Source organism: Anser cygnoides, chromosome 10 (assembly GCF_040182565.1).
Source record: "Anser cygnoides isolate HZ-2024a breed goose chromosome 10, Taihu_goose_T2T_genome, whole genome shotgun sequence".
NCBI lineage: Eukaryota > Metazoa > Chordata > Aves > Anseriformes > Anatidae > Anser > Anser cygnoides.
Window position 1 is genome coordinate 8529491 of NC_089882.1, and position 20108 is coordinate 8549598.

At 49.6% G+C, this 20108-nt stretch overlaps 1 long non-coding RNA gene across 1 annotated transcript in view; it reads right to left on the minus strand.

The window, feature by feature from the left end:
- Positions 1 to 11671, minus strand: part of LOC136791611 (uncharacterized) — a 32730-nt gene extending 21059 nt beyond the window's left edge. Inside the window, exon 1 of the long non-coding RNA XR_010833936.1 lies at positions 10961 to 11671. This is a non-coding gene — a long non-coding RNA (uncharacterized lncRNA). The remainder of the gene's footprint in view (positions 1 to 10960) is intronic.
- Positions 11672 to 20108: the final 8437 nt, after the last annotated feature.

The following is a 20108-nucleotide window of genomic DNA, read 5'->3' on the forward strand; positions in this document are numbered from 1 at the left end:
CATAGCAGCACGCGGCGTTAAGCCCGGTTAGTTAATACCTCATTGCCCAAAGCGCTCTGCAAGAGACGACGACGTCTCCGCTAGACGCAGTAGCTGCCTCTGAGGCACACATGTATCAGTAATGAAATCCTACTGCTTTCAAAATGTTTAAAAGCTAGAAGTACACAGAAAAGGCCCATAAACAAGGACAGTAGCATTAGATACATTCTTCTGAATCTTTATAGCCTGTCTGGGAATAGTTTTATGCAGTCTGCCATGTGCTCCAAAAGGGATGAAATCCTATGAAGAGCAATGCCAAAACCTAATTTTTTTTCATTGGGACCCCGAAAGCCAAGGCACAGGGGACAAATCTCAGTCCCTGGGACCATTACAACGCTGCCCTGGTGCCTGTGGCCAGCAGGGTTTGCTAACCCCAGGTACCCCGCCAGCTCTGCCTTTTCATGATCAGGACTTTCAGATGTAAATTGAAGATGCCACACCATTGTTTCAGTAACAGAGACAAGAAAATCATAGTTTTTAAGTCAATGAGTAACTGAATAAAATAACTTAAACATACCTATTCACCTTGAAGCAAAAGGAATGTTACAGAAAAACACCCGCCTCTCCTCCCTCCCCTTTGAAAAACTTCATTTTAAGTCTTCAGCCCATAATGTGATTTTTCTTGATTTGAAACAAAATAGCCTACTTCACATTTGGGTTACTAAGACTTCTTTTCAAAAAACTTTCCTCTTTGGGGGATTTCCTTTTATTGCTGTCCCAAAATCACTCAAATTTGAAAAATGACAAAATGAAGCATGATGATTTTTAGAAATCTTTGGTAGAAAAATTAAAGATTTAACAATTTCAGTCTCATTTGACAGGAGCTCCAGACCTTATTTTGAAAATAAATGTGTCTTTTCCTTCAACAATTCACCTACCCCTTTGCAGTGCATTATATGTAATGTGACGATGACTGAACTCAGAAAAGGTGCTGAGGCGTCAGTGTGGGCAGACTCCAGGTCTATCTCGTGTCTGCAGGACAACATCTCCCTGTTGAAGGACATTGCTGGCACGGGAGAAACCACAATGGTGCATTGGACGACCACCAACTTTGGCGTCCTGCAGCCTCTTGCCCTAGTCAAGAGAGAGGTTACCTATAAGAAGCACATGCTTACAAAACTCTCCAAGGTTATACAAAAAAATGTAAACATTCATAAGCTCGAGGAATTTAACTGTACGAATCAGGAACATTCACATAGCTGAACTTCTGAAAATGAAAAAAAAAAAATACCAAGAAGTATCTGTTTGATAGGAAAGAGCTCCATTGCTTGCACTACCAATGGCTCCACATCCTAAAGAGCTCAGAAAGGGGCTGGAGAGAGGACGGATGAATCCCTGAGCTATTTTTAAAGGCCATTTTAAAAATAAGGCCAGCCCATGGAAAAAAATTGGGAACAGCTTTCATAAAAAAGGTTTTGTTCTATCTGTTCAAGTGAAGATATTTATGGTGTCTGCTGTGTCATTCCAGATTTGTCACGGGCCATTGAATATCCACCTGGATATTGCATCATTTAACTACTGGAATGCGTAAGCATTTCTGCCGCTAGTGAAAGAGCAACTATTAGCTGTATGGGGCGTAAGTGCTCTGCTATACTTTAACAAATAAATCAGAAAGTGAAGCAGATAATACAACTGTGTTCAGTTGTGGTAGACTGACAGTTCTGTGTATTTATTTTTTTTAACCGATCATGACAAGAATGTGAGTAAGGGCTGTATATATTATTTCTGGCCTTCCCTTGAGTTTGTTAATCTTCGCCGGGTGTCAGCAGCATTTTGGAGAGCCATCTGAGGGGTCCCTTCTCAAGCCAGATGCTGTGCAAATAGCATTAGAAGGCAGTCTCTGCCCTGGCAGCCTCACATGTGGGCAGATGCATGGTATGGACTAGAAAATATATATATATAATTTGCTTTGAAAATGTGCTCCAATCTCTATGTGTCTGGAGGTGGAAAGTCATTGCTTTGCCAAGACAGCTCCGACCTGTTGAGATCTGGAACAGGATTCTGAAACTGGGTCTCAAGTTCTGCTTTTGTGCATGAAGCATCCACACAAAACCCAACCTTTCTGACAACTACAGTGCCTCGGGGATGCAGAACACCTTTTGTGGTGCTTTTCAGACTCACCTCTTGCACTGGCAGATGAAAATCAAACTTTTGGTGACACAAAGCAGTGAAACATATATATCACCAAGAGAAGGCACTCAAAGTATCTCATGACTTTGGTCCCAACGATGGTCCTGGCTTATCCAAGATAAAAAATATTTCATTTCCTCCTAGTGAACCAATGGGTTCAAGGTGATGCTGCAGCTGTAAAGCAGTTGGGTGTTGGCACGTGGTTTACAAATTAAATAGACAGGGACAGCGCTAGAGGGGAGCATTTTCTGAATTGAGGGGGGTTAAAATAGTTATATTTCATTCCAGTCCTCAGTGAGGACGGTGGGAAGAAACCTAAATCCTCTCCAAAATCGAACTGCAGCTTTAGAGTAATCAGGAAAATTAAGGGGTTCTGGGAGTGGGGGGATCGGCCAGGCTGGGGGGAGCCAGGCACGGGGCCCCAGCAGCACCACGGCCTTTGGCCACGAGCACGTCATCCCGCAGCATCCCCTGGGGCTGCAGATATTGGGAGCGTGTCAGAAAGGTCAGGAAATCTGGCAGGTCTCTGCACAAATGACATCAGCTTTGGAAGGGCTCCGTAGCAATCGCGATCCTGCTGGGGGGGAAGCAAACGTCTGCAGATCAGCAGTGGCGGGGGAAGGAGAAACTCTTTCTGCAGGAGGGCTTCTGGCTGCTCGACAAGTCACCCAGCTCTGCTGGCCACCCACGTAATCCCCCTGCTAGGGATGCAAGTTGCCAAGGGGCAAGGTGGTGCCAGGTAGGAGTTTTGTCCTTCCCGAGGCCTTTCTGTAAACCACACAAGTGTGAAAAACCTCTTACTGTACTGAACCACGTGAATAGAAAGCCTCCATCCAGGGCAAATGCATTTCAACTAAGCCCATCCTCAAGACATGCTCCAGGTTTAGAAGAAAGCAGGCGCTGTGAGGTCAGCTCTGCAGTGCTCATTTTTGGACAGAGGGAAATTCTTTTCCTTGGCATTTCCCACCCCATTTTGCCTCAGCTACAGACACGAGGGAAGCAAAACACACAGGGCAGCAGTGGGGAGAGGAGAGGAGAGGGGAGGAGAGAACAGGGTCCTCCGACCACCAAGGTCCTCCAACAGGTGTTGCAGCGCACAGGCAGAGAAAGCCTCAGTAAAATGAGCGATCAGTCTGACGACGCAAGGCAAAGAGCAGGCAAACAAGTAATGTCACAAAAAAGAGAAAAGTGATGTTTCCAAAAACCCCATCTCAGCAACAGTGTTTTGCTACCACTTTGCCCTCAGACAATATTACCTCACCTTATCCAGCTACCATTAAAGCCCAGAGGGTACTTAAAACTGGTTATTCTTTTAGTCTGAATACAACAAGACTCCGCAGAGCTAATCATTACAGAGGAAGAGGGAGGTGGAACTGGGGACGTTGGCAATGGGACCCTTTGTCAAGCAACCTGTCTCGATAGCTAAACTTCAGCACACAGCAACAGGTAAAAGCCAGGCTGATATTTGCTTTCCTTCTTTCCCAGAGCAAGATCTGACTAGTAACAGCTGCCTACTTTATGGCTGTCTCTTTTTATTACTTTATCCCCCACCCACTCACCCCCCAAAATAGGGGGGAAAAAAGAATGGCTAAAATTTACGGCTAGAAGAAACCGATTACTGTTGGCAAGTCAACTGAAGGGATCAATTGTTCCATACGGCAAAAGCCAAAGAACTCAGGGCTCTATTCACAAGAAAAGACTGATGTGCTAAAGGGCATGGAAATGCCACTTTTATTGTGTGGCGGAGAATTTTCACATTTGAATCCAAATTCCATCAGAAAGCGTGGTATGCAAGAGACCCAGCTCCGAGGGCTGGCCAGACGGCATGTGCAAGCAGAGTGCACGGGGAAAGCATAATACCCTAAGCACAAAGGTTCTGTGTTCGTGTCCTCCCGGCACAATGTTGGGCTTTCACAGGCAGGGAATTATGTGCGAAATGTCTGGAAGTCAGCACCAAACGTGCTCTGAAACAGGCAAAGCCAGAACAATGTTCTCCCCTTCCCCGCCTGAGCACGGGGCGCTGGTCCCATCGCTGGTGGTGGTGCGGGAAGGCTTGGTGAAACCATGAGGATCCTTACTTTAAGGGTGGGAGAATGAAAACCTCGTGTTTCTGGAGGAACAATGAGGGGCAGGCAGAGCATGCAGATGAGATAGGGGATGTGGGGCAGAGCGAGCGCGGTTATGGCAAGTCGGGAGAAGTCACCAGAGGTAGGACTCAAGGAAACATGAGACCCTTGGCTCGAGGACAGACGTGCAAAATGTTTATGTGTTTGTACAGTGGGGCATGTTGATAGAGCAGTTAAGCACAGTGGATCCGAAGAAGCCAATTCAAGCCTTATTTTTGGACATGCATCAAAGGCGTCCCCCGATGGGGAAGCGGAGGGCTGGAGGCAGCAGCACCAGCGCACCTCCACCATCCCGACCCTAAAAATAGGGGTGCCGCTCTGAAATCTGGGAAAGATGACTCCTGCTCAACACCGGGGACAGCTGCTGATCACTGGGAGGTTCGGGGCTTTCAGATGGACAGCTGGGCTGCAGCACAGAGCCAGACAGGAATTTTGCTTCGCAGTTTTTCAAGCAGAATATGGGAATTGGGCCCAAATTTAATAAACTTCCAGTGACAGCTAGGTACCTCGCTCCCCAAAAGGCCTTGGAAATCACAGCCCTTGCTCAGTTAAGCTTTTAAAATAAAATAATCAGAACAGCCAAGTACAAATTCTTCTAAAGCTGACTCCAGCGTCGAGGTTCCCTGGGTTTTGTTTTGGGATGCTCTATCCGCGGGCATCTGAAGCTCAGGATACACGAATATTTATGCACTTAGAGGCTTGTGGCAAAATCCAGGCAAAGTTTTACAAACCGAAGCGGTGCAAAAAAATGGATTTGGGAGTGAGTTGGACCTGCACCAGTGCCGAACCGAGGGCAGAGCAGCTCCCATCTGGGCCTCGCGCTGCGGCAGGCGCGGGATCGACGCCGCTGGCCGGCTGACAGCACAGATGTCCCGCAGCTTAGCGTGTGACTAATTTTAACAAGCTGCTCGCACGGTTACAAAAGGCAGATCTGTTGGCATTTTTACTTTCAACCACCTGGCCTCGGCAAACATTCCCTGCAAATAGCACATATGTCATCAGGCTGGGCTGGGGAGGCGTGCGAGGCGGGGAGGAGCTGAGGCAGGAGGACGGAGGCAGGGGCTGGAGGAGGTCATGGCCAGCCTGTCCCCCACCAAAGAGCACGGCAGCAGCAAATGGCCTGCAAGAAGTTGACGGCCATGGGAAGAGGTGAAACTTTTGTAAGATAACCGATGCAGCCTTACAAGGGCTCCTCTCCCCATTGGGTCCCCTCCAGTTCATCCCTATTAAATGCCACAACAAGACAGAGCTCAATAGAGAGAAACCCCGCAAGGAGAGACAGGTTTGACCCTTTGAAAGAGAATTCGTTGAACAGTTTTCATTAAAGGTTTTCATTCAAAATAGCTGCCTCTGTGTTAAAGCCAGCAGGGGAGGACACACCTAGCAAGGAGTGGGGTAATCCTAGACCCACTCTGACACTCAGTCTGGATACCAACAAAGTGCTGCTCAGTGCCCTAATTTCTCTTTTTCTGTGAGATCCAGAGCTCAAGCGCTCTGAGGGACCTAAACCTGCAGCGATGACTTCCACAGCCCCCCTTTCCTCACCCCACAGTAACATCCACCCCCAGAATTTAGGGCAGAAGGACCTGCGTGAATTAGCGTTAGAAATGAAGATAAGCCAATTCAAGCATCGTGATTAACTGCGAAGATAACAAAGGAGCTGCTAACAGTCTCTGTCCCTTGACATCTTCACTTGTAGGCCATTTTGGAGCAAGAGTTACCGGGCTCATTGCCAGGGAGGCTGGGTAAATCCCATGATTCATGAAATGCAAAGTTCCAGTTGTTGATCTTGTGATACCCTCTGCCCTTTAGAGTAATCCAGTCATTCACACGAGTTTCTTCTGATTTCCTGGAGCCTGGCACAATGAAGGGAGCTCAAGTGCAAGAGGATACAAGAGAATAATGTCAGACCAGGGGGGCCATGCCAGGACTTGACTAATTCACAGCTCTCTTTTTGCAAACAGGGACGGTGAGGGACTGCTGAAAAGCTGGTCTTTGATCGCGAACGGGAGGACACCAAGTGGTAGAGAAACTATCACACTGAAATCACTTTTTCTGGCCTTTAGGGATGAAAATGGTTCTGCTCTCTGCATCTAGAAGGAACTTACTTCATGTTGGGCAAGGAGGGGTGGAGAAGTGGGACAGCCCTGGACGTCTGTAGTCCCTTTTTCCTGCTAAAACCTGCCCTGGCTCGCAAAGTTGCACGTTTTCAGGAAATGCTAGAACAATTTTCAAACTTCATAATAAACCAAAAAGTAAAACAAATAAATAACAATCCAAGAGCTTGTGTGTCAGATCAGCTGAAACGCTGGATACACGCTGGATCTCTCCTCCCCAGAAAGTGGTTCATATTTTTACTGCAACATTACCAGAACGGGCCCCCACTGACCTGTTACATAAAGCTCATAGTCAAAACCAGACCGCTGCAAAATCCTGCACGCAGCCTCAGTCCCTAAAAGGGTCAATCAGGACTTCCAATAGTTTGTAAAACGCACACTTTCAGCTGCCTACACAACACACAAGCTCTTCACTGCTTGCTTTAAATTAGTCGTGGGACAGCAGAGAGGAACGAGAAGGATTTTAAAAGACAGAGATTTAGGAACAAACGATAATTTATGTCTTCCAGAAAATGCAAGTCAAACCTTGCCTATTCTGGCCCTTCGGCACTGCTGATGGGAACAGGATATGTGTTTAGCATATCTCCAAGGTATTCTCATATGAACATGACAACCGGGTGCCTACTGCGAGGACAGCTATAACAAATCACCCGCATTCTTTTCAAGCCAACGCTGCAATTGTTCTTCTCGCTGGATCATCTGGCTTCAGTGTGGGCTCCCTTCAATTTCTAACACGGAAAGTATTTCCAATAGTTGACAGATGTCTTTCCTCGCTTTACACTCCTTTCTTACCCACTTCAGTGTTAGCATTACAGGAAATACCGAGTTAATTGGAAAGATTAGGGAAGGTCTCCTACAGCTATCGGGAGAGAAAGTGGGAGCAGACAGAAGGCAGTAAAGGGAGAATAATTCCTTTAACATTTTATTTTACTATTAAACTTGAAATATGAATAGCCAGAGGAAGGAAGGACTCTAAAATTATCTTGGATGTTTGTAATCACTCAGCACAAGGTAAAGTGATCTCTCTCATACAGGGAAATTAATTTTAAACCAATGGTTTAATTCCTTGCCCAATTATAGAAGACATTTTCCAAGAAGCAAACATTTGTAAACAGTTACTAGAAATATGATTCGATCATGCTGTGCAACACTACAATGTACAGCTCATTGGTCCCACACAGCCCCCAGGTTTTTTGCCTATTAATTTATCTTTTATGGAAGATGCAATATTCATTTCTAACAGGGAAAAAAGGTCACAAAAAGCGATACACAAAAACTTTTGGAGTTTGCAGATAAAGAAAACCTCTATAGAAGCTGTCTCTAATGTGCTCACTGGATCTGGAAGGAGACATAGTTGACATTAAATTTTCTAAAGGATAAGAGAGCCAGGAGCGGGATCCAGGTTTTCACCTCCATCTCCCCACCCCTCTCACCATTTCATAGGCAAAGTGAATGTCTTCACACCAGTTGTAGTATGATCTGGAGTCTGATCTGCTGCGATCAAGTGTGAATTGTCAGTGGTTCCAAAGAGTTTTCTTCCCAAAAGAACACAAAAAACACCCTGTCCTAATTGTTTTCCTAAATGTACTGGGTTCCATCCAAGCTCTTCGAAAAGCAGGAGAATACAACCATAACGGAGATAAGCATCACTAAATTAAATATATTACCACTTTTGTAGTGCTGCTCTTGAGGTAACACAGGCACTGCTCTCCTCAAAAAAAGAGATTTGTAATTGGGGGGAAGAGAGGGAAAAATGGACACCTCTATGCTGCAGAGCCCAGCTGCAAAATCCCTGCATGAAGAAATCATGCTAAAGAGAAAGGCTTTCTGTAAGAGATGCAGAACTCAGCTCCTTAGGTCCAGTGTGAGAGGATGATCAGTCTGGAGCACTGATGTATAAGCAGATTATAAATTAAAAGCATTTTTTTTCCTGTTTAAACCTAAATGGGGAAGCAGAGACAGTTAGCAAAGACACGGTAATTCGAGGAACAAGCTGGTGACAGTAACTGCAGGGCTCTACAGTGTCCTGGCAGGAAATTGCTTCATTAAGGTGCAGGTCTCGGAGCTGTTACCACCATTACGGCTGGTGGGGATAATTTGGCATAATTTTCTAGATCAGTATTATTTGTGTCATGCCAGTCAGCATTTATCCTGCAGGTCAAAACTCAGCACTCATTTAAAAGACATTTCAAAGCATTACCTGCTCAGGCATCTGGAAGTGCTTAGGCACGTGAATCTGTTTGCTATTTATGCTGCTTAACTGTTCCCATGTTGGAGTGTGGTGGAAAGTTGGGTGATAGCAAGGAGAAGAGGAAAGTGCAAGATCCAGCACCTTTTCCAAGGCAATAATATATTAAAAATCCCCTGGCAGCTGTTTGCTCTTTGGTTTCTCCGTAAATCACATCTTGAACATCCTGAGGGGCAAGGGAAGGAAAATGAAGAGTAGCCATGATTTCAGACAAGGAGGTGACATCAGGATGAAGACTGGAGGCCAGGATCATCCAGAAGGGAACCTGCAAGGAACAAAACCTTAACGAAGGATGCTTCAGGCAAGGACAACAAGTGCATGAGATCCAGAGAGGAAAGATCTTCAGGTAGGAGCTACAAAGTCTAAAGAAAACCCAAGAGAGTTGCCATGGAGGGCTGCAAGAACACATCTTCCATGCTACTGAACTCCCTCAAGGAGGGCAGCACAGGGATGAGCAGGGCTGTGCCACCCTGCTGGGGGACGCTCCGTCCCTGGAGGACACAGGACCAGGGGGAGTTCACAGGCACTGCTCAAATACTGAGGAAAGGAAAACATCTCCTTCTGAAGGGCTGGTACAGGTTACCTTAAAAGAAAGCAAAAAGGAGAAGACAAAGGAATCCATTCTCTATTATCTAAGAATAAAGCTGATGAGAAGTTTCTCTTTTCCTTCTCCCATGACTCCAGAATGACCAGAGCGAGGCCATTCCTGTGAACAGCAGAAGGCACAGCCTCATGCAACCTTGTCTTCGAGATATGGAGGTTACCACTGTAAGATGACACTGAAAATGAAGCCCCCTGCTAGCCTCAGGAGGCAACTGAATGCATGTGAATACCCGAAACTAACTGTAGAGCCTTAGAGATGCTGTGCAGGGTTCTTCCTAAAGCAAAGACTTAGTGCCTTTATCTAAAGCAGCTCACTTTGGGGGAAAGTGCAATGTGCTGGAGAAAAACCATCAGATTTCCTTCCTGGCCCACGACCACCCCAGCAGCAGGCCGGGCAGCACCGTGCTTTATCCCTGCCCCAGTGACACGCAGCAGCCCGAGGACTGGCACCTGCCCACTCCCACAGCCAGAAAATTCCTGATCCAGCAGCAGGAAAACAAACAAATACAACAACGACTTGCCCTGACAGCAGCTTGGGGCAGGAGTCCCGGCTTGTCTGAAGTATCAATAACTTGTTCTTTGAAAGAGCGTGAGGTTTATCTGCTCCGAGAAACACCCACACAAAGATTCAGGGAGTTCCTCCTCGGCTTTGGAGCTTTTAAAGACTTGCCCCCAACACCATCCCTCGGCACGCAGCCCGTGGCAGTGGTCGCTGCCAGCCCGCACTGTCCTGCAGGCCACAGCATCCCCAGGTGCCCACCATCCCACCCCAAAACCATTTTCCAGCCTGCGAATGGATGCAAGGTGCAGCCACAGCTGAGGAAATCCTGCGGCAGCCTGAGCTCCACATCATGACACCAGGACCCATAAATCTGCAGAGCACAGCCCCATCCCAGACCCTTCTCATCAGCATCACAATACCAGGACTCTCTTCCAAGAGAAGCAGAGCCACTGCAGATCCCACCAAGATGTATTTTTGTTCTAATGAGTCTAAAAAAAAAGAAAAAACAAACAAACTTAGATTTTCATCCATAACCACGCATTAACATAATTCAGATTTCTATTACGAAGGCCTCTTTTCCTCTTTTACTCCCCTCGAGCACTTCACAGGATAGTCACTCACCTCCCCAGACCTCCCTTGTCTTACAGTTGCAAAAATCAGATGCATAAGAACCGCAGACATTACAGTGGCAGATTTTATTACACCCACCCTGCTACATCAGCGGGGCACGGCACAGCCCCCAGCAGGACGGGCATCACCCACCAGATGGGCCTGCCCCCACAAAACCATCACATACTTCTGTGCCACTGCCTGGACCAGATCTCCGTGATAAGCACCCCCCATCTCCTCCTTGCCCTGTCCTCCCACCCCTTCACACACAAACACCAAAATTTCAGGCTTTGCTTTGCCACTTTTTCACTGTTTTTCTTCACCAGCTAAGTTCTTTTGCCGTTGGTCTGCCAAGGCAACATTGAAATCTCACTTTTCCTTTGAATCCCACCTCACAATTATCAGTTATCTAACTCTTCTGCAAGAGAAAAGAGTGCCCTTTGGTCTTTAAATCAGCTCAGGTTTGTGACCTGGCTTTAAATACATTCAGCTGAAAGCCATTAGCAGTTATTCAATTGCCTTTGCTGTAAAATGGCTTAAATTACTCAACTTCAGCCCACTATTTGAAGAAAAATATCAATTAAACCTTCAGGTCGAGAGAACTTCCATTTATACGTTTGTTCGGGGCACTTAGCTGTGTTTCGGTTCTTTGTGCTTGCCACCGGCATCAAGCAGAGGCCTTATTCCAGTCACAGCTTTCCTGGGACAGCCACGTCCTGTGGCCAGCATCGCGTGTGACCCCACGCACAAATCTTCAGCCGAGGGCCTTTTCTCAGGGCAGGCTTTCTCCTCTCCTCGTGCAGTAGTTGGGTGCCTGAAGGAGCAGGGTCAGGCACCCAAAAGGGCCGGGCTGCGTGATGTGCCAGCCACGTGGCTGACCCGTGCCAGCCCTTCCCCACCACCGGGATGGAAACGAGCCATCAGTCCTCGTCCTTCAGCCCTTATTGCCTCAGTCACAGCTTTCTGCATGCTTCCATCCTCACCGATGCCTTTCGGCAGGCTTGATTTCCCTCCCTTCTGCTCTGAATTTGTCTCTTCTTCAGGGCCTGGGATGTCAAAATGCTCAGGTCCTGGCCGTTAAATCGTCTGGCCGTACAGCACAGGCCTCCGGCACCAGTCGGGCGGCTGCAATCTTCACACAGTCCGGTTTCAGGACCTGAGAATCCCTGCGCTGCGCTCCGCCTCTATATTCCGTAGGAACAGATATCAAAATTTGCCAAAAGAGGGAGCATTCCCTAAGCACGTGGAGGCAGGCAGGCCGTCCCGATGGAGCACCGCTCCTGCCTGCTCCAGCCCAAAGCCCTGTTCAAAGCTGACAAAAACCCACGGCCAGACCCACCCCGGTGGTGTTGCAGGCTGTTAATGCTGCAAGGCACCACAGCGCAGCCCTGCTCACAAGCCAAAAAAAAAAAAAAAAAGGAAGCTGTCTGCCAGCCCAGGGCATCCCAGGGCCCGCAGGACGGTGCTGGAGATGCCCAGGTGCGAGCTCACCTGCGGGGCCAGCTGGGGCTGGGCACCAAGGCTTGGGGCAGCCAGGAGGCAGCAGCGGCTGGGGATGGGGCAGGAGACAGCTCCTTACGTGTGTTTTTTGGCCACAAGCACCTTCTTTTGAAAAGTTGCTGTGAAAGTGCCACTGCTTTGAGAGTAACTTTCCTCTGGATCCTTCCTCAGTGCAGTCTGAAGGCAGAAACGGTCGGTACCCCGGCACAGCCCTGCTGCTAAAGCTCCTCTGAAGCGGCACCAGCGCGATGCCAGCTGCTGATGCCACGGGTGATGCCACCGCAGAGGAACGCCTGGCTCACAGCTCCGAGCCAGCTTCAGATGTGGCTTCCAGGCGGCTCTGATGGAAAGACGTGAGACGTTCGGAAAGGGGGAATGGAAGCCTGCAAGGCGCGAGCCTCCCCCACCGCCTGCCAACTCCTTCCACACTATTTTCTTAACAGCGCTTTCTGGGCCTGAAAGTCCCTGCTGCAGAGGAGGCCAGCATGAGATCCCGGCACCACAGTGGTGGTTTGGCAGCTTTATGACGTTTTACATCACTTTTGCAAAGAACACCATAGCTATAAAATTTGTAGTTTTCCTAAACCCCCAGAATCCATTTAATCAAAACAGGCAGGCGGCCACACCAGGGCATTATGCAAGTGCATGGCTGCTTCTCCTTCGGCTGCTGGAGGAGGAATTTGCTGACAAGTCAAGATTAAATTTTCAGTTCCTTCTGCTCTCCCCAGTCATTATGTGCTGTTAAGAAGAAATTTCAAGTTAATTAATTCAATCTCAGGAGATGAAAATGCATGCAGGACTTCTCTAACAGGGTACAGCTACTGAGGGAGATGCTGAATGTTTACTGCTAGGCAGAAAACAGTTCGTGCTCTTTGAAACTCCCCGCTCATTTTCCACTGTAAGACACGGGGTGTTATATAGGATAGACTCGTTGGAAATCGTTGCAGTTGAAGTTAATTTTTCAGCCCCGAAAAGGAATCGCACCACCAAAACTCTTGATTTGTGTGCTACTTTTTGTAGTGCTTTTTGTTTTCCTCCTAGGAACTGCTAATGCTCACGGCCCAGCACCAGCACCAGGAGATGTGCCTCGCCTCCTTCCGAGACAGAGACTGGTAGGTAGGTGATGCAGCCCTATAAAACACAATTAACCTTTTCCTTAAACAACATCCCCCAAAGCGAAAACCAGGCTGCGTTTAAAGGAATGGGACTGCTTTATGTTAACCGCCCGTTTCAAACCTTAAAATAAAATATTTGTGCTTGCATAAATAGTTGGAAAGGTAAAAGTGTCATAACACTGGGTGTTTGTTATTAGAGCCGGAGCTTGCCTCCTGCCTGCAGCAGAATGTCATAACAAAGCCCGCGCTGGGCTCGCTGCGTTTACTCCTTGCTGCAGTGTTTAAAAGTCACAGACGAGCCTGGGCCACAAACAGATTGCACGATAGCTTGCAAAGGCTCCTGTCAAAGCAGAGCTTATTTTAGCACATCGCGGACCCGGCACCACCTCAGGTGCTGTGAAGCTTGTGATTTTCCCCAAATCCTGCCCCAAAACACCACCCTGGACAGAAAGCTGCCCTTGAGTCCTCCGCAGAGCAGCACGCTCCCAAATCCGCTTTTTGCAGAGAGCATCTTCTACAGCGCGAGCTGAGCCGGGCTTTCTAACCCGCCTGAGCCCAGGGGAGGCTGGAGGGAGGCTTTTATCACACTTGGCGGAGGCGAGCAGCTTCCCAGCTGCTCGCGGCGCTGGAGGAGCCAGGGCTGAGAGCGGGGCCCACCTGCTGCAGCGGGGCGGCTTGGCGGCGGTTCAGCGCCGAGCCGATCGATCCCGCTGCTGGGAGAGCTCTCGGCACTAACACAGCTCAGGTGCACGGCGGAGACGGGCGGGGGGGGGGTCTTTGCAGAAGGTCAGCTCATCCCTCAAGGACCTTGGAGCAAGGTGCGGGGGTCAGAAGGGTCCCTGGAGGACCTCGGAGCAAGGACCATCCATCTCCAGCAGGTCTTTGACTCACCACTAGCACACAACCCCCCGGCTCGTGGGCACTGTGCCATGTGCTCGGTGGCGGTTCCTACACCTTGACCCATTCATAGCAAGGAGAGATGTAGCCCTGTCTCACTGAGACAGGAAAACGTGGCATGAGTTGTGGCACGGTGCAAGGGCAGGTAAAGGAAAAGACATCTGTACCTGAGAAGTGGGTTGGCATCCTTTTCCTTCAAAAATGCCTTAGGCAAACTACATCTGAAGACCTGCTTTGCTAGCACAGAGTGGTACTGGTCTCTGCATCCTGTAAGAGGAGAGCAAGCAGCCCTGGAAAGCCGCTGCCCTTTTCAGTGAACCCCAAAGGCAGGGAAAGCCCATGTGGCCGTGCCTCATCATGCTGCAGAATCTGCTTTTAGGGCTGCGCCTGACCGATCCGCTTCTGCAGCTGTGAGCAGCCGAGGATTAACATTTAGCATAAACCAGCATGATTCCCCCAGAACAGCTGTAGAAATACTTAGCCCAAATTAAATAAGCATTACCATAGCAGCTAGGTGCTTATTTACAAATGGAGACCCGGAGGCTGCAGCCGGAGCTGCTCGCCCCAGTCCCCGCAGACCCCCCAAAGCCAGGTCCAGAGAGCTTGCGGGTTTTGCACGGGGACAGGACTGGATGACGGATTGGAGGATCAGGGTCAGAGGCTGTGTGCCCTCTCTGTAGCTCTCTGGGGTCCTTCCAGGGATGGGTGATGATCTCCAGGTCGCCAAAGGTCAGGGATTCTGCCCTGAAGAGCTGAGCCCGTGGCAGATGCCGCCCTGATGTCTGATGGCCTGGTGCTGTGAACAGGGCTCATGTCCCCCTGCGAGCAGCCCCATGGGGAGGCTGATCCTACCTCGGCTGAAGAATCTCTACAACCCACCAGAGACCCCCTCTCCTGGGTAAGGAGGTCCCCTTTTCCCTGCAGCTGTGACCGTTCCCTCTCCAGCTCCCCCTGCCCCGGGGACCTAGCTCTGCCCTGGCACCTCCACATCTGCTCAGCCAAGGTCGCCAAGGACCAGAGGGACGCCCAGAGGCAGGGCAGAGCTGCCGGGTGCAGGATTCCCCCCTTCCCCACCTGCTGCCTGCAGGTTTGGCTGGTGCCAGGCTTCTGGCACGGCCCCGTGTGGGTGTCAGAGGGCCCCAGGGTGGGTGCAGGTGGGACCGGGGGTGCCAGCAGCGGCGGCTCCGGAGTGCGCCCGGCGGGCAGGGAGCCATCGCCGCTATCACACTGGCATCAAGCTCCACGAAGCGCCGTGGTTCCAGATAGAAAAATGTGCTTGGCTGCCCTCCAGTCATCTCTGCTCCAGAGAGACACCAATAGCCGTGCCCCTGGCAGACCCCTCGGGATCGTCCTTGTTGCTCCTGGCTGGGGAAGGACGCCCCGGATCCTGTCATCCCGGCCCGGCCTGCCAGTGCCTCCCGTTTCTCCAAAGAAATTCCTACGCAGTCGGAAGATTTTACCACTTTGTTCTCAGAATATCATAATATTTTCTTTTTTAATTAAATCGCATTCCCCATCTGCCTTGCATGCATGTTTCGGGTAGTTTACTTTTGCCAAACATAAGGTCAGCAGCCATGCTACTAGCTTTCTATAAAAGCGCACCAGTGCTAGAACGCTGTTTTATCTAAAACCGATGTCTGCTCACAATTCTGACCACACCCAGACGAAGGCTATGTGACTTCACTGCCCCAGACACCCATCAGGAGCCTTTTAACATGAGGATGCTCATTTAGCAGCATACGTTGTCCTGCTTTCTTCGTTAGCAGGCCGGGACCTCACAAGGATGATTTATAATATTCCCGTAACAACGATGAACTTGCAGAAAGGGGTTGCTGAGCTCGATTTGGGCTGCAGGCACACGAGCAGGGTTTAAGTTCCAGAAGTGACTGAAATCAGGGGAATTCAAAGGCAAAAAGCTGAAGGGTGGGCATCAACAAGGCAAGCTGAATGGAAACGGCCAGGAAAAGCAAATCCCAACCTGCAGCATGCAGACCAAAAAAAAAAAAAAATAGAAAGTCTGTACAATTGGTCTGAAAGACAAACCCCTAAATATAGATATAGCAGGCCTTCTGTGATAGATGTACCAAAATGAAAAAGCCTCACAGTACTTCTATAGGCTTCTTGTTCAGAGTTCCCAGCCTTTTCCAAGAGAGGCCCATCCTCCTACTCTCATTTTATAGAACTGAAGCACAAAGATGAATAATTCATAGCAGCTTCCATCTATATCCCGCAGTATGGAAAGGACCCGAATGCATGCACTGGCCAGCGCATTACACAAGTCCAGAAGCTCTATTTGGTTCTCAGGGGAAGGATTTTGGACAAGAGCTCACCCATTCGCATGCCGTTGGGAGGCACAGTTCTTCCCCTCCCCATCCTGAAGCTGAAGAAAAGACTGCGCTCAGCAATAAATCTGGACTTAGATCTGCAAGGCCAAATCAAGATAAGCACAAAGCAGAATGTCTGCAAGTATAAACTCATCTTCTTCAAAGCCTTTCAGGCCCCAGCTGCAAATTGGTTTATTCCGAGAACAAATTGTTGCTCAACTACTTGGAAGCAGTCTTCGCAAAACTTCGGGCTAAGCATCTTTGACTGAAAAGAACAGAATATCAGCGATAAATAATATCATGTGAGAACACAGGAGGAGGTCTCAGCCTCCTCCAAAAGTGAGATAATTAGCTGTGAGGCATGTTCTATCACTTGCTGCTCCACACCAGCCACTAAGTTGCCCGAATTTTCCCCATAGTATCGTGCGGAGCGTCCTTCTTCCGCTGTGCAACTCAGAACAACCTTCCTCCACCGAGATAAACTCAGGCTACAGAAGGACAAGTAATCGCTGTTAGCAGTGGGCTGGCTGGCTCAGGAATTTGGGGTGAGTTTCAAGGATGCCTCCCCAAAAATAGATTTTTGGTACTTTTCTCATTAATAGAAAAGCAGAAATGTTAAATACGTGAAAGCCACATAAAGAGAGCACAGGGAAAATACATCCTGTCAGTAATAATTCTTATTGGGTTTTTGGTGCCCTGGCACAAAACTGCTTTTGTTAAGGCATGTAGGATGTGATGGACAGAACAGGTAGAGCTTCTCCATGGGAGTTAGCATGAAAAGACATGAATTTCTTCACAGAGGGCTCTCTAAAAAGCCACAAGCTCTTGCTCCAACACCCAGATGGAGAGTTTCTGATTTGCTTTAGATGAATGCTGTGGCAGGCACATCCAACAGCACAGCCTTTTGCCTACCTCGCATAGGTATCCAAGTGGGGCAGAGCTCCTGCCTGGGAATGGTCCAAAATGTGTGCACTGAGACACCCAACAAATACACACGAGGGCATATCCTTAGGTCCCAGGCCATGGGAGCTCCGTAGAGCAGCGAAGCACCATCTCCCTGAAAATAGCTGGGTGCTTAGCAGGGAGACGGGAGGCGAGGGGCTGTGTGGTGCCTGGCCGTGCTCCCCTCCATGTCCGTGCGAGGCTGGGGGCCACATCTGGGGAGGAGCCCCCGCCTGCACCGGATTACTCCTTTGTGCATCGACCTCATTTTGGCTCTCCTGCTCTGCTTTTGAAGTTCCTTCACAGAGTCGAATTTAGCAAGGTCCATACCTGGGCTGAGAAATATACGTCCCGGGGGCACTTCCTCAGCAGCCCTGGCTTTCATTAACCAGCCTTCTCCACTGTCCTTTTTTCACACCCATTAAACAGCACCAAAGGGAGCTGGCAATACATTTTCCTTTGCCCTTCTCTTTTGTGCTCCCCCTTGATGAATGGCTAAAGCAGATGCACAGTTGTCTTTGAAGGCTCTGGCGGATGAGCATGTTGAATCAATGATGGATTGGACCGAATGAATCACAGTGTGGGAGAAAGCGCGAGGCAATGATTTCTAAGTGGCCTTCACATCTTTACACTTCAGAACTCGCTTTAAAAGCCTGTTTTCTTCTTTTTATCTGTTTCCAGTTTCTGCAGTGCCTTTGCATATGTTGAGGGAGGTAGGGGGGAAGGAGGGGAACCTTTACATATAAACAGAAGATTCCACTTCTCCATCAGACAATAATGAAGCATTGTCATTTAGGGAGTTCAAATAGCTGGGAAACCACTTCAAGGCCATGCAAAACAACTGGGTAGCATCAGAAAGAACAGCAGTTGGCAACCCGAGCAGCGGAGTCCCACACTCCAGTGTAGCAAACTAACAAAAAACCGCAGCTGGTTCAGCGGCCTACCTCCCCGCACGGCGACACGAGAGCTGTGTCAGAAAGCGGCTTTAGGGAAACAACATTTTAGGATGGGGTGAATTGCCAGAGACTACCGGGTGTACGGCTGCTGCTGCTCCGACCTGGGTGAAACCCAGCGTGCAGCCAAGCCCCGCGTGCCCGCCCGCAGCAGCGGGATGTCTCTGGTGCCATCCCGAGCATCAGCCGCTTCCAGCTCGGCTGCTCCGGGGCCCTCTGCGACTGACAACATGATTGTCCTCATCAAAGGGACGGGTTTTGCCCGCAGATATACCAGGGTGAGTAGAGGAAACCAAAGTCACTGACTTTTGCTCCAGAGGTGGCAGGTTTGGATGCAGAACGTCCTCCTTCTGGCTGCCCACCCAGCCCCTGCCCAGAGCCCTGCTCCCTGCAAACACCAACCGCCAGCCCCACGGGCAGGTACACATCTGGCTGCAGCTTTCTGCTACATATCCCAAACATTTTTGGCCTGGCAAACACGGACACAAAGGCATCTATTGCTCTCTACCCAGGCAGCAATATTTATGAACTGCTGTGAGGCTGAGAAGTATTGCTTTATTCGTGGACAACGGAAGTAGGGATGAGTTGAAACATGATTTGCTCAGACTTTTTTTCCAGCATTACGCCGGGTTTGCAATCAAAATAGGTTAAAAGGTGGCATGAGCCTGGCTGTGGACAGAAACTGGTACTGCAGACCACGATGCAGAGAGAAAGTGAGAAATGGAGGTGCTTGGGACAAAGCGAAGTCTGTTGCAGTAAGAAAAGACTGAATAAACAAATTTGTTTCCACTTTCAACTTCATCCAGCCAGAGCTTAAAGATAAAGAACAAGGCACTGCTGATTTCCCAGTGGTGGAAAGACAGCTGGTGGCTTCGCGGAAGCGCTCATTCTGTGCTGCACGGATCCTGCAGGGACTCAGTCCCCATGAAGCTCATGCAGCAAGTGCTCGAGGGGATTAATTCCTCCTTGTTTTGTGGACCCCTCCAACAGGGGAAGAGAAAGGAAAGGAAGAGAAGAGAGAGGACAGGAAGACAAGAGAAAGGAAATCTTCCCCAGCTGGCTGCTGGAGCCACATGCGGGGATGCTTCCCCTGGTAGCCCTGCAGACACTGAGCCCATGCAGTGTGCGTGGGGATGCTGCAAGGAGCAGCCCCGTAAAACCCAATATCCCCTTCTGAGGGAGCATTTACAGCTCTCCCACCGCATTTGTCACCGGGTGCCAGTGTGCCCCAACGCACGCACTGTAACCCAGCCTCTGCTCCGCAACGCCCCGCGTGTCTGCTGGGCACTGCATGCTTTGAAGTTTCGTCCCTCCAGCACGAGCTCCCGTTGGTATGGGAGCTCCCACCCATGCTGGGAGGTGACGGCGATTAATTACCCCCCACACACCGAGGGGGGGGCTCCGCGGCACGGTCTCGCTGACAGTGATGGCTCAGCACCATATGGCACTTCACACTCATCAGCGCCGCGCCTGCTGCACCCCGGCCGCCCCGCGCCCAGTTTCGTCTTTCACTGGGTTGGGGAACGTGAAATACCAAAGCTCTGGGAAAGCCTCAAGGTCAGGAAGCTCGGCAAAATATGTTTATTGAACACCAAACTTCTTTTCCACCACGAATGGCAGCAGCATCACACAGCAGTGGTATCGGGATCCACGCCACTGGCTGTGCACGCCGACAGCTCCCATCTCCAAAAAGACCTCGTGGGTGTGCGGTGCCGAGATGCCCTAACGGAGGCTCAGCTCTCCCCAGATTTAGGAACGCCACGCCACTTCACCCACCCCTTTTTAGGGTCCAAACATTAAGGGGCACCCTGCTCTCTGTCAAACAGGGAGGCCACAAACCAGGAGGTTCAGAGTTAAGGGCACAACTGGTGCCGAGGCTTTCAGGCTCTTTTTTTAGCATCTGTTAGCAGGCAGTGGGGCAGCACCTGTGGCTTGCAGGGATGGGCCCGCAGGATATTTTTGCTCCTCCTGGGATTGGCGGCAATTGGAAGCAACATGTCCCA